The sequence below is a fragment of the Rattus norvegicus genome, chromosome 8, assembly GCF_036323735.1.
Source record: "Rattus norvegicus strain BN/NHsdMcwi chromosome 8, GRCr8, whole genome shotgun sequence".
Classification (NCBI taxonomy): domain Eukaryota; kingdom Metazoa; phylum Chordata; class Mammalia; order Rodentia; family Muridae; genus Rattus; species Rattus norvegicus.
The window spans coordinates 22,208,179-22,222,374 of record NC_086026.1 but is presented as its reverse complement, the minus strand read 5'-3'; the positions used below and the strand labels follow the sequence as shown (position 1 = coordinate 22,222,374).

The 14,196-nt window shown below is 38.3% G+C and overlaps 1 pseudogene; it reads right to left on the bottom strand.

Moving 5' to 3' along the window:
* Positions 1–5,398: 5,398 nt before the first annotated feature.
* Hnrnpa1-ps19 (heterogeneous nuclear ribonucleoprotein A1, pseudogene 19) lies at positions 5,399–13,598 on the bottom strand (annotated as a pseudogene).
* Between the last annotated feature and the right edge of the window lie 598 nt (positions 13,599–14,196).

Below are 14,196 nucleotides of genomic sequence, written 5' to 3'. Positions count from 1 at the left end.
TATAATATCTGTTGAGGTATCTCTTACTACTTTTCTTAAACAAAGAAGATAATCTAGAGGCAAAGACAGTATGAGCAGAAGTTGGGCAAAAAAAAGCAAAACTCTAGAGAGACTGGAGTGTGCTGGACCAAAGCACATTGGGCCCTGTGCTGGGAATTTTGAATAAGGTTTATCAATATTTATGAGATGGTGCCACATTGATGGGAAAGGTTGACTTACTTTTTCTCCTCAGTCATGCTGGACTTTATCTCCCTTCCAGATTATTTCTTTCTATGTTTCTCTTTAAAGGACCAGAAGTGGTTAGGGAATGTCCAAACCACAGTGGGGTTGTCATAATAGTGATATCAGGTCTTCTCTGAGTCTATGGACCCTTTCCTAGTACACATGTAAGGCAACTGTAAAAGAGCTTACATCTCACTTTCTAACATAGGAGTAATAATCCTACTGCAGTCAGTTTCAAGGTTTGAGGGCTAAGGTCATCAGGAGACATAGCTATGAATAAGCATCTGCTTTCGACTTTGTTTTCCTCATTTGGATCCCCTTGTGGACAGTGTCATACCTACATTTTACTGCATGCCTATTATGTAATGAACATAGATTTTAGAACAGTAAGATACCACCACAAAGATGTATTATTCTTTAACATAAATAAATATGGACATCTTTAATTTTTTAACCTTAATTTATTCTTTTAAACATAGGAATAGCTACACTCTCCTAGAGTGATTCTTTGGAGGTAAATTAAATCTTTTAAAACTGGCAATGTAAGTCTGACAGCATAACATACACAATAAACACGTTTTTTTCTTATTATTGTCCCTTTCCTTTTATTTTGTATATGCCCTATATTGATTTTTTCATTCTTTTTTTCATCCTTTACTGCATGTGTTCTGTGGTAAATCCATGTCATTGATTGTTAATTTTTCTTTGCTATTTTTTTAACCATGTTTTCAGATACCTGTATAAGGGTCCATGATTCACAAGGATTGATGCCCTGGACTCAAATAGAATGCTACAGTAAATAGCATTGGTTCTGAAGAAAACCTGCATGCAGGGTCTACCACACATTGGGGGAAAAAGACAGAGGCATTGACTTTGCAGGGTGGGTTTAAAGCCTGTTAAGATAGGAGTGGATGACTTTTATCTTTCTTTGCCTTGACTGGTTCTATCTCCAGTGCTGTAGGTGCCTTTGTGATTGTTTAAGGCTCTGGGGAATTGGGGAAGGGCTTTTGTTGACTAACTGTAATTGGCTCAGGATAGGTGGTGGGTCAGCTTCCTGATTGGCTGCCCACAAGAGGTGGGCTTTCCTAAAATTTAGTTGCTTTTTTTACTTTTCCAGTTCTGGGAAATAGAAACTTAAGCCTAGTCTCCCGAACTGCCAGTTTGCAGCCTGTCATGGAGTCAGCCTGGCTCTGGCTGACTCAGTCTTCTCACATAGAATATATTTATTGAAAGAAACAAATGCCAACGCCCTTTGATTTCATTTCTGCTTCTAAAAACTACCAACAAGTAACAATGAGCTCTCAGACAAAATTTAAAGTTCTAACAAGTTCACCAGAAAGTATAGACATGAACAAGACTTCATAAATATCTCTCCTTCAGAACACTGTCAGGAAAACATGAAATAATGTTCGCGATATGCTTACTTCGGTGTCTGCTGCAGCTCCTAGATCTTGAATGAATGGGTGAGATTTCTCCCGCTCTTGAGAAGACTTGATTCCCACTTTTACATCAGTGTTTTAATATAGTCTTTCTACCTGCAGCAGACTTTATCTTATATTTTCAAAGTAGCCTTCTAGTCACTGTTGAATTCCCTCCCCTTATTTTCATCATGTGCAGAGGTGAGTCTCAGCCTTTGGTATCTGGCCCACAACAGTCTGCTTGTCCTATGCCCAGGATAGTCTTCTATCTTCCAGTGTATTAACCTACTCCCTCCTACCTTTCAGTAAAGCTGAAACTTGAATCATTTGGAGTGCTAATATATGTGTTGTGTATGTTTAATATGTATATGACTGTTATATGCCTGCTAATTTTGTTTCTTGACTATGTGATTCTCAGATGATGTCAGCATCTGGGTCTTATTTATGTGAACACATTTGCTTGAAGTTTTGTTAAAATATCAATCACGCTAATGTTGTGAAAGGCATCAGCCTGATTGATATTTAAAATAAGTGGCTGATTGATTGAGGAAGGAAAGGCCAAGCTAAGTAATCACAGCTTTGGGAGAGTATATTGCTCTTCTGGTAACCTTGGTAATAAGCATGATTTCGGAAAAGTGATGAATAAACATCAGAATGTGAGCCTCGAGGCTCCGAGGAGCCCTGTGGATGGTAAGACTAGTGAGACTCTTCTAGAGTCTTTAAGAAATACAGGGAAACATAAAAGCTTTCTGTGAATTCTCAAAGCTGTACTCAAAGGGAGAGACTTATTCCTTTCATATCATTAGGTTTATGACCTTGCCTGAAACTTATTAGTTCCCTGAGCCTCAGTTTTTATGTATTTGAGATGAGAAAATACATGATTATTTTTTGGCATTGATCAGAAAGACTTAGTGATGAAGATGCTGTAGCCAACACAATAAAAATGCCCATTCTATCACAAAGATGATAGGGTAAAATAATTCACCATAGAATTTTAAGGAAAAGTCAATAATAATAGTAATAATAATAATAATAATAATAATAATAATAACATTGTTAGTATCAATGGTTTTCATCTGACATTATGTTTTGGAATTCACTGTAAGCTAATGGGAATCACAAGCAAGTAACCAAGTTGACTGTGTTGAGCAGTTGCATTTGTGAAAGATCTCAAGTACATTATTTAGTACCAAGTAAAAGTTTACTGAAACTTAAATAAAACCTCCCGTGCAGTACAGTAAAACCGTAAATGGACATACACACACATGTGTAAACATGTGCACACACATGCACACACAAACACACAAACATACAGAGAGAAGGAGAATAAAAACATATTTTATACATATTCATAAACCTGACTGCACACATATACTCATGCATACACACACGTGCTCATGTGCACACACACACAGATGCATAACTACAAATAATAAACTTTAAATAAAAAGAAGGCTGTTAATTAAGAGAGTCTTCATCAATATTTTAAAATTTTATTCAGATATCTTCTTATAGAACTGTTTAAAGCATCTCTTGAATTTTTAAATATTTGTATCATGACTCTTACATTCCTGGTTTATCTTAATAAACTTTGTGTGTTTGACTCCAAGGTGCTCTTTTGTATCACATTAATGGCCACTTTGTCTACTCTGCTCACTAAACTTTCCTTCTCTTTACACTGTTATTTCTTGTTACATTTCTCTCACAGGAGAATCACATGATGCATAGTTCTGACTTAGAGGTTCTCCTGGTCCCTTGGTTTCTTTTCTGTCCCTCTGTCAATCTCGCAACATGTTACAATCATTTCTTCTTGAATACTGCTCTACTGTATACGAAGTCATCTTGAAGTACTTTTCTGCTTTATAAAATTCTGCATAAATTGGGCATAATTACCCATATAAATTTTGGCATTGATTCACACAATAAACTAGTTGAGTCTCAACATTTAAACTACAAATTCTGAAAACTGATATCTTAATAATAATATTCTCAGAATAAATATGAAACAGCTCTTAATATGTTTTACATATTAATAAGAGCTTATGGTTTCTCAAATAAAAATCTTAATACCTTCCTTAATTCATTGCAATACACCATATATTCATAAAATACTTTGATTTCCAGTCATGTTTTATACTCATTCATCCATATTAATGTTAACTAACTTCTTCCCTTCTTAAGACATTGTTATTTGATGTATTCCGTGTTTGATCACTATTATTTCATAAGTTTTTTTCATAAATGTCTGGCTAGTGAGTGTTTTCATGTGTAACTTCTGAAATTGTAAATCTAAAATATTTTAATATTTTGTATATATAATATTCTAGCTTTGAATTTTCATACAAAGGCAACGAATTATTTCAATATTGCCTTATATACAGTGTTTTGGAAAGAGCCTAAAGTAATGTTTATATTAATTAGAATGGAGGGTAAGAGAGAAGAGTGACAAATTAACTTTCCAAGCAAGAAACACACAGACCACAGTGGTTCGGTCACTACCCACATCATAAACCTTTATCTTAGGTCGCACGCTTACTCTTGCCCTATGGAAAGAACTATAAATGGAAGAGGAGTTGTTTAAATTGTTGTCATTAGTTTTAGGAATTGGAAAAGGGAAATTTAGAGAAAAATTATTCAATCAACAATTTGTCAACATATTTTCTCAGCGCGTCAGGGGCCTAGCATTCTGAGATACAGCAATTTCACTTGGAAAGGCGTAGCTCAGACACCTGAGTCAGTATGTGTGGAGGAAGGAACAAGCAGGAACAGAAAGGAGCAAGCTGACCTATGTCTCCTTTTAGCTGTGTGCTTTAAAATTCCAAATAAAATTTGTCAATCTGCATGAAGTTCTAAGACCTGAGGAAGCCAGAAATTACCAGGAAACCTTGGAAGTTATTCAGAACTCTTGCTCTAATATTTATAATGCCCATCAATAACTCATTAATGGAGGTTATGGGTAAATGAAGAACTAGTAATAGTATTGTCTAAGCCTCAATTGTAAACTAATCAACACATCTTATGCTGAATTTAATCAGCCTATCATGTAAGTGAATGTGTTTTGCTTTGCGAGTGGACTAATCTTTGAAACATGGGGGCAAACAATTAGAATTTATGCACCGATTTGACCATTAACTTTAGATAAAGGCATGAATGAGGTAGGAAAGTCTAGACAGAATAGAAGCTTGGGTTCCCTATGCATTCTACAGCATACAAGTTCCAATGAAAAAAATACGGGGTAAACTAGGGGCTGTGGCACTGAAGTGCATACGTGTTTCCCTTTGAGAACCCTGTTAGGGACTGTGGTGAAGGATAAATGTGGTTTTAGTGATTTATTTTTTCCCTGAATATGGAGTTCTAAAATACTGCAAAACTGAAATAGAAGATAAGTAAAACTTAGTTGACATTAAACACTAGACAAGTGTACTTTAAAAAAAGGACACATTTCTTCAGTGTCATGATCAGACTTTTACATTTAGCAATCAACAGCATGGGTGAAAGAGGTCTACAGTAAAACCCTTTGTTGGAATGCTTTACACTTCCCACAGAACAGAAACTGAAATACCTGTTATACAATTAGTCACAGATACAATCCTGGAGCTATTGCCCACATACATGAGTACTGTCTAAAACATGTCTTCTTTGTAGCAGCTAGACCCTGCCACCTCTGCTTGGCTGAATTCACAAATCTGTTGTGACCTGAAGTTTGCCTGTCACTTCTCTGGCTCTCCTCTCCTGCTAAGCTTTATTTCCGGCTGTAATTAAAGCCTCCTGACACTGCCATAGCTACTGCGGGTGCTGGAACCTCCATAGGCACCTTGGTTTCAAAGTTTAGCAAAGTACTGGCCTCCACCACCATAAAGGCTAGAGCTCCTGCCTCCAAAACTTCCTCCTTTCATCAGCCCAATATCATGGTTGTTATAATCGCCAAAATCATTGTAGCTTCCACCACCTCCAACATTGCTTCCATCATTGCCAAATCCATTATAGCTACCTCCGCTTCCACCATATCCACCACCATCATGGCTGCCACCAAAGCCCCCATGAACACTGAAGTTCCCTCCCCGGCCAAAATTGTCAGTGCCACCAAAACCGCTTCCACAACCACCACCAAACTTTCCAGAACCACTTCACCATCTCAGGTTGGATGAAGCACTGGCCATCTCTTGTTTCGACAGAGTCTTTCTTACTTCACAATTGTGGCCATTCACAGTATGGTATTTCTGAATAACAATCTTATCCACAGAATCATAGTCATCAAAGGTGACAAAAGCACAGCCCTTCTTTTTCCACTGCCACTATCAGTCATAATTGCAATCACTTCAATTTTCCCATACTGTTAGAATCTCATAGATGATGTTCTCCAGTGTCTTCTTAAATAATACCAACAAAGATCTTTTTCACAGTTAAGTGGGCACCTGGTCTCTGAGATTCTTTTCTTGACACAGCTCTCTTAGGTTCCACAACAATTCCATCCACCTTGTGTGGTCTCACATTTATGGCACCATCCATTTCCTCCATTGCGGCTTATGTGACAAACCCAAGGACGCTGGATCTCTTGGTGTTTGGATCTCTCATTACCACACAATCAATGAGTGTTTCCCATTGCTCAAAATGGCTCCTCTGTCTCTCATTGGTTGTTTCAGAGCTCAGTGCTCCAATGAATAACTTCCTTCGGCGATGCTTTAGCAGCTTTAGCAGAAAGGAATAAGATAACAAAGTGTACATTTTTTATTAATCATTTTATTTGTCTACACTTCAAATTATATCCCCGTTCCTGGTTGCCCCTCCACAAATCCCCCATCCCATTCCTCTTCTCCCCTTCCCCTTTGCCTCAATGAGGGTCCTCCTCCACCCATTCACCCACTCCTGCCTCACCGCTCTAGCATCCTCCTATGCTGGGGCATCAAGCCTCCACAGGACCAAGGACATCCCCTCCCACTGATGCCAGATAAGGCCATCCTCTGCTACATAAGCATCTAGAGCCATGGATCACCCCATGTATACTCTTTCGTTTGTGGCTTAGTCCCTGGGAGCTCTGGGTAGTCCAGCTGGTTGATATTGTTCTTCCTTTGGGGTTGCAATCCCCTTCAGCTCCTTCAGGCTTCCTAGCTCTTCCACTGGGGTCCCCAGGCCCAGTCTGATAGTGAGCTAAGGATATCTACATCTCTATTTGTCAGGTGCACATTTATTTGTTGAATTTCCATGGAACTCTGACAACCAAAATCTTCCTGTCAGCTCAACCCACCTATGAACAGGACACGGAAGTGTCGGAGGAGCAATGAGCTGTGCGTCACTTCCCTAGCGTGCATGAGTTCCTGGTCTCCAGGTGTAGCACCGAGAAAAAGAAACGGTGAGAAATGCTAACACCAAACATGTAGCTGTCATTAATTCCATTCACTGGAAACAGATGACCGATTCTCCAAACACACAATGATCAGCTTAGTGCTTCTTCCTGAAACAGTTTATTGGTTTGTTGATATTCTTTCTCCTTTTGCCATGGAAGTCAGTTATCATCAGTTATCATTAAATATAATATATAGAATAATCAAGTATGTAAACTGAAAGGAAAATGCAAGGGTAAGCAGTTATAGAAAATGAAAGGCTGGCCGGTAGTGGCACATTCTTTTATTTCCAACATCTGGGAAACAGAAGTTAGCAGATCATTGAGTTCAAGGCCAGCTTGGTCTACAAAGTGAGTTCCAGGACAGCCAAAGCTGCCCTGCCTTAAAACCAAAATGGTAGAATAAAAGACGGTATTAACATTTGCAGTAGTATAGGAAATTTGAACTGAGAGTGTTAGGTAGAATTTAAAGTTCATTGTAGATTGCAAAAAGTCAAAAACTACCCTGAATACACATTCACTCTACCTTAGCTGTTTATTCATGTCAGCAATTAAATAGGCTTCACATTCCTCCTTTCAGCAAACTCTCTCTATCCAATTGCTCTAATATAGCAATTCAATCTTATTCACTCTTCAGACCCTCACTCTCTAGGTTTATTATTAAATTGACATGCACATAATCATCATTACAAAATAAATAGCTCATTCTTGCCATGTGTGTGATGACTGACCTATATACATATAGGCAGACAAATTTGCATATGCATATAAGCATGTTATATGTATTTATATTTGTATATACCTATATACACAAATACACACAAACATACACACTTAATTTCTCTAGACATCTAGAATTTAGAGTATACACACTAATATTACTTTACAGCCATTAAGTCAGTACAGATTTCTCTGAACACCACCATAAATTTCCAGGTATTACTTGCAATTACTTTTTTAAACTTATGATTGTGAATTTTTTTAAATAATGAGATATGTTTAGATGAGTCAGATGTTCTTTATAATTTTCTCAAACAAATCATTAACATGGCAGATAATTAAACATCTGATTCTCAAAGTAAGATACAGGGTATGTGGAATGAAAGTTGCATTTAAGTGCAAGAAATCACGCGGGGGATTTCATGGGTACACAGAGTTTAGTGAGGAAAGTACTCAAGCTGGGCTGTGGGTGGCCTGGTGAATTCCTCTGGATAGCTGTCCATACTCTCTAAGAAGTTAGGAGGTTAGCATTAAGACACAAATAACATTCTTACCCTGTTGACTAGACTTTGAAACCAAGCACTCTTGTTAAAGTGACCTTTACATTTTCTCAGTAACAAGGAAGCAATTATATTAATGGCCAACCCACAATGGACCCTGTTGGCTGGGATCCCTGCCATTCTTCTTTATGATTTAGGAGAAGTATAGTCAAGAAATATGGGAAAAATGGATGGAAGGGGAAACTGAGTAAGAATGTTGTTACTGTAATTTTTAAACATTTATTGTCACCTGGTGTCTTTCTTTGTAGATCAAATAACAAATTAGAATAATCAAAGTTCTGTCTTATGTTTATTATTCTCATACATGTGAACTGCAGCTTTCTCTCCCTCCCATCTCCCCATTTCCTCCCACCTCCTCTCATTCACCAGATCCAATCCCCTTCACCCAGTCTCTCCTGAGAAAAGAACAGGCTTTCCAGGCACAGCAACTGAATACTGTACAAGACACCACAAAATGAGGCACAAACCTTCACATCAAGGCTGGGAGAGACAACCCAGGAGGGGGAAAAGAGTGTCAAGAGCAGGTAAAAGAGTGAGACAGACCCCAATTCCCATTTTCAGGAGTCTCCACTGCCAAACATCAAGTCAAAAACCATAACACGTACACAGAGGACCTAGTGCGTAGCCAAGCAAGCTCTGTGAATCCCACTTCAGTCTCTGTGAACCCTAAGAGGCATGTTGTCCTCGACCTTTTTGGCTCCCACAATTCCTCTTTCACCTCTTTTGCAGTATTTATCCAAACTCTGAGGGGAAAGACCATATGGAGACCTCCACCCTGGACTCTCTCTTCACCTCATGTTTAACTGTGGGTTTCTGCCTCTGCTCACATCAGTTGCAGCCTATCTGAAAACAACCGGACAAGGCGCCAAATTATAAGTATTACAGAACGTATTAGAAATCATTTCATTGCTCTTTTGGTTGTCTTGTTTTGTTTTGCCAGTCATATTTGGTTCTACCCTAGGTCTCTGAGCTATCTAGATGTCAATTCCTTGTCATCCAGGCAGTGTCCAGCATGAGCTCCCTCTGGTAATGCAGGCCTCAAATCAGATCAATCTGTTTGACCACTCCCACAAGCTTATGGTTTTAATTTCAGATGAGAGCCCTGCACATTTAACAACTACTTTTTTCAGTCTTTGAGGTCTTGGTGGGTCATCAAGCTGATGAGTAAGAACAACATATGACCTGGGAACTCTTAGCAGCTTTTCCTTTCCCTCTCAGGACAGCTAGGAATCTTTCCAGGACACTGACTCACACATAAATTATATTTTCAAGGTACTCAGCTGCTGCTAGTCTAGAAAGGCTGTACACTTCAGTATTTACTCCAACACCATTTACCAGAAAATCAAAATTAATGTATTCATTCCATCCACTGCTTTTAGTAAGGACTAAACAATTAAACTTCAGACTGCTTCTTTCTAGTAAATCATGAGTACATGAACTCACAGTATGACCAGGTTCACAGCCTTGTAAGGAAGACCACTCATAGGGAACTGTTTCCAGTCTAGATAAGAAACCCCCCTACTCACTGGAAAAAATTTCCTGAACAAAACACCAATGGCTTATGCTCTAAGATCAAGAATCGACAAATGGGATCTCATAAAACTGCAAAGCTTCTGTAAGGCAAAGGACACTGTGGTTAGGACAAAACGGCAACCAACAGATTGGGAAAAGATCTTTACCAATCCTACAACAGATAAAGGCCTTATATCCAAAATATACAAAGAACTCAAGAAGTTAGACCGCAGGGAGACAAATAACCCTATTAAAAAACAGGGTTCAGAGCTAAACAAAGAATTCACAGCTGAGGAATGCCGAATGGCTGAGAAAAACCTAAAGAAATGTTCAACATCTTTAGTCATAAGGGAAATGCAAATCAAAACAACCCTGAGATTTCACCTCACACCAGTAAGAATGGCTAAGATAAAAAACTTAGGTGACAGCAAATGCTGGCGAGGATGCGGAGAAAGAGGAACACTCCTCCATTGTTGGTAGGATTGCAGACTGGTACAACCATTCTGGAAATCAGTCTGGAGGTTCCTCAGAAAATTGGACATTGAACTGCCTGAGGATCCAGCTATACCTCTCTTGGGCATACACCCAAAAGATGCCCCAACATATAAAAAAGACACGTGCTCCACTATGTTCATCACAGCCTTATTTATAATAGCCAGAAGCTGGAAAGAACCCAGATGTCCTTCAACAGAGGAATGGATACAGAAAATGTGGTACATCTACACAATGGAATATTACTCAGCTATCAAAAACAATGACTTATGAAATTCGTAGGCAAATGGTTGGAACTGGAAAATACCATCCCAAGTGAGGTAACCCAATCACAGAAAAACACACATGGTATGCACTCATTGATAAGTGGCTATTAGCCCAAATGCTTGAATTACCCTAGATGCCTAGAACAAATGAAACTCAAGACGGATGATCAAAATGTGAATGCTTCACTCCTTTAAAGGGGAACAAGAATACCTTGGCAGGGAGTAGAGAGGCAAAGATTAAAACAGAGACTGAAGGAACACCCATTCAGAGCCTGCCCCACATGTGGCCCATACATATACAGCCACCCAATTAGACAAGATGGATGAAGCAAAGAAGTGCAGGCCGACAGGAGCTGGATGTAGATCGCTCCTGAGAGACACAGCCAGAATAAGGCAAATACAGAGGCGAATGCCAGCAGCAAACCACTGAACTGAGAACAGGACCCCCGATGAAGGAATCAGAGAAAGAACTGGAAGAGCTTGAAGGGGCTCGAGACCCCTTATGAACAACAATGCCAAGCAACCAGAGCTTCCAGGGACTAAGCCACTACCTAAAGACTATACATGGACTGACCCTGGACTCTGACCTCATAGGTAGCAATGAATATCCTAGTAAGAGCACCAGTGGAAGGGGAAGTCCTGGGTCCTGCTAAGACTGAACCCCCAGTGAACTAGATTGTTAGGGGGAGGGCGGCAATGGGGGGAGGGTGGGAAGGGGAACACCCATAAGGAAGGGGAGGGGGAGGGGGATATTTGCCCGGAAACCGGGAAAGGGAATAACACTCGAAATGTATATAAGAAATACTCAAGTTAATAAAAAGAAAGAAAGAAAGAAAGAAACCCCCCTACTCTGTCACAGTGCATAGTCTTAGTGACGTATCCTGTGAATGAGCCAACTTGAAGTTTTGGTGTATATTTGCCATCAATTATAGCTCAGTGTTCTCAAAAATCATATGTTCAGGACATTTGTTTTAATCAAATGACATTCCTTTAAGAATAAAATGTAGTTTTATAGACTTAAACTGTTTAAATTTAAATTTAAATTATAGAAGGAAAAGAAAGCAAGTAAGCAATGAAGAAAGAAAGAAGGAAAGAAAGAAAGGAAGAAAGAAAGAAAGAAAGAAGAAAGAAAGAAAGAAAGAAAGAAAGAAAGAAAGAAAGAAAGAAGAAAGGAGAAAGAATTCTCCCAACTCCTCTATAACTAATGTATCTAATGAAGACATGTTTTGATTTCCTTTAGGATGTGTTCCTTAACCTAAATATTGACAGAAACATCAAAATTTCAGATGCTTACAAATTCTTTAAGAATGAATATATTTAAATAATTGTTATTATTTACATTCTTTGACAATTTATATATGTATATAATGTACTCTAGTTATTTGGTTCTTGAGTCCCTTTTTTTCCCTCCCCTAGAGACATCCTTCTCCTCCCTATGTGCCTTTTCCCAGATTTTTCTCTTTTAAATTTGTTTTGTTATCCATTTAGTTTTAGCATGACACTCCATGTGGTCTTTACCTTAATGGGCCACGAGGGTTCCACTGGAGTCTCGTGTATTCACCAGTGGGCACACAGCTAAAGGGAATGAGTCCTCCATTCTCTGAAGCCATCAGTAGTTAATATCTCAGCAGTGATGAGCAGTTATGACTACCCCAACTTCTCCATGCTTGCTTGTTGATTGGCATATTCTTGTATAGACAATAAATCATGTTCAGTTGTTGACAGTCCCCAATTACGGTGACTGTGTAGCACTCAAAAGGTAGAATTTTGTAGTCATTCTCCTTAACTTCCAAATTACCTTTTTCTTTCCCTCTCTACTGCCCCACATCCTGGAGGTGATGGTATAGAAGTCCTTGAGGATTACGCACTCAGCTAACACTTAGTAGTGTCGTTGTGTCAGTACTTGTCCAACACTCACCACACAGTAACTTGTTCTGAAGTTTTGTTTCAATGTTTTTTCCTGATAGGGTTTTTTTCTATGTAGTTGTGGCTATCCTAGAACTCACTGTGTAGAACATGTTGGCCTCAAACTCAAGAGCGGTTCACCTGCCTCTGCAGAGATTAACGGTTGTGCCACCTCCAAATCATTCATGCATCTTAAAACTCTCCCTCTTGCACGATCAGTGACAGATTGACAGGGATCTTCAAACACTAGACTCACCAGTTGTATAACATCTGGAGATGTTTCACCAAACTTGCTTAATGTTTGATTTAAATGTGTTACAAAAAATTCTCATTTTTTAATGTACTGTTTTTCATTCTTGACAATGCCATAGATGTATATGTTGAATGTTGGTCATTTTCACAATCATATCCTTTCTTTTTCTTTATGTCTCTTTCCTCATTCCATCAGTTCCCTGTACAAGTTTTAAAGCAGCATCCCTCAGTTGACTGTCAAGTCACAGCTTGATGAAGCACAGTAAAAGAAGTCTAGTGAGAGAGTATGTAATTTGATTCACTGTGATTTACATTGCTTTGGGAATAAAAACCTTCAAGAGGTAGGCAGTTTACGTGTGTGTGTGTGTGTGGGTTTGTGTGTGGCCTTGTTATCCATGTGCATGTTCTGTATGTAGCTATATGAGGTAGTAGAATGAGGTAAAGATGCCTTTTTCTATAGTGATAATAAGTGTGGATATTAACATGCATTCTTTATCAATAAAATGAATACCTGTGAAGAAGAATGTCTTTGTAACTTGCTCTGCCAAACTTTGACAAAAAAAATTAGTTGCTCTACTTATGTTCCCAGGCATGCTTGGTGGAGCAAAACACTTCCATATCTAAGTAAGTAAGTTTTACTCTAAAAATATAAAGAAATAAAAGAAATTCCCTAAACTAGGGAAGTTATTTTGAAAGAAATTTACACTTAGAGGGGAAGAAAAATAGCCTGGTATATGACACACTTCATGTGGATGAAGTCATTTAATGTCATTGAACATCCAGAAAAGGGCAGTGATCACAACAACTGACTCAGGTCACGCAGACAAGAAATAGACTGTGGATCTGTGGTCACCTGACCTGTCAATGTGTTCTTTGTCCAGTACTTTGTGACAACATAATCAAGTGCCATTATCAGGAGAAGGTTTTCATACAAAATAAGTAGGCTTAGGAACAGCTGTAGGTGGTTTAATATATTCAAGCAATTCTGCTGTAACAAGTGATAATAAACACTTTTTATTTTCAAAACTGCAATGAATAAATAAAAAGAATGTTTTATACCCAATATCGCTTAATTTATACTTGGAATTGGCTCATTTTTGCTTAGCTAACCCTGGCGGGATGAATTTATATTGACTATTCCGAGAAGAAAATAAATTTGAATTTAAGCTTGGAATTACCCTAAAAAGCAGTTTCCAAAAAATAATTAGCTTCAAAGTTATGAATATGTTTTACATTCTGACTACAAACTCTGTAAGAAAGACCAGATTACAGATTATTAGAATGGAGCGTTGTTCTGGAAATTGAATTTATACTAATATTTAAATTGTTTTGTGTATCATATAGTATTAGTACATTTATTATTTTACTTTTAGAACTTTGACAAACCTTAGCTATTTAAGAGCAGCTTTTGGGAAAAATTCAAAGGTCTTGTCTACAAAAAAAAGTGTGCAACAGAGAGAGATGAGGGATGAAAAAGACCATTAATTGTGGCCCTCCCTTCTTGGAGG